This window comes from Pteropus vampyrus, unplaced genomic scaffold (assembly GCF_000151845.1).
Source record: "Pteropus vampyrus isolate Shadow unplaced genomic scaffold, Pvam_2.0 Scaffold150, whole genome shotgun sequence".
Lineage (NCBI taxonomy): Eukaryota > Metazoa > Chordata > Mammalia > Chiroptera > Pteropodidae > Pteropus > Pteropus vampyrus.
This window is the reverse complement of record NW_011888931.1, coordinates 2,227,498-2,228,767: the sequence shown is the minus strand read 5'-3', so window position 1 is coordinate 2,228,767 and position 1,270 is coordinate 2,227,498.

Sequence of the window (1,270 nt, the reverse complement as noted above, 5' to 3'; positions counted from 1 at the left end):
TTATAAAAGAATACAGTTGGCCCTTGAACAACATGGTTTTGAACTTCATGGATCTACTTATACGTGGATTTATTTTTCAATTGACTGGTGCAGTTCAAACAGTATTGTTCAAAGGTCAGTGCCATTGGGAGTTGGGAATCTGTGAATGTGAAGGGCGGACATGGAGTTTTGACAATGTGGGTCGGAGCCCCTACCCCAGTGTTGTTCAAGGGTCAACTGCATATTGATAAATTTGACCACTTTGAAATGAAAAGGTATGCCACAAAATTTTTTTTTTTCTCATACTGATGAAAAAGAGCTAATTTTTCAAATAAATAATGAGCTCTACAAATCTATAATAGGCAAAAACAAAGGCAAAGATAGATCATTGAAGCAATTAAAATGGACAAGAAAACAGTAAAGATCGCCAAGCTTACTAATAATATATAAACTTTATTGTGGAAAATTTTAAACATAGGAACAAGTTAGCCGAAAATTACAATGAATTTGTATAATTTTCTTTCAACAACTACTGACAAATTGTCTTTAATTATAACCCTATTTCCTTACCCCTTCTATAGTATTTTAAGCAAATTCCAGTCATACTATTTCATCTGTAAATATGTCACTATCTCCAAAGATAGACTTTTTTCTAACATAATCACAAATCATTATCAAAACTAAATGGAACAAACAACAATAATTCTTTAATATAATATTTAGTTAGTGTTCAAGTTTCCAGGTGTCTTATTGATATCACAATTATTTTTTCCCCAAGTACAGTTGTTGGAATCAGGATCCAGTTCCTATCTATATTGTGATTTTTTTGATGTTTCTGAAGTCTCTTAAATCTTGAGATTTCTGCTTCATTAGTCTTTTCCCTTGCAATTTATTGAAGATAATGGAATTATCTTAAGGAAAATTCTGGTATCAATTCTTAAAAGTTCCACAATTGTCTTAAGGAATTTCACATATCATGGATTGTGTTGATTATGTCAGCACATACGATTATGTGCCTTAGGATTGTTTGGCATTACTTAATGACTTAAAAATATTTTTTATCAGTTTTAGAAAACTTCTGACCATATTCTTTTATGTATTTTCTACCCTTTCTGTTTTTCATGATTTCTCTCCTACCTATACCTAGTTGTTGTTGTTTTGTATGTTGACATAGTATGCGAGAAATAGAGATTATTTCAGGGAAGGTGATATTAATCTTCCTTCAGTCGATTAATTTTGCTTCGGAAAGGCAGTAGGGGTGCTTATGACCCTGGATCACCCTAATTGAGAG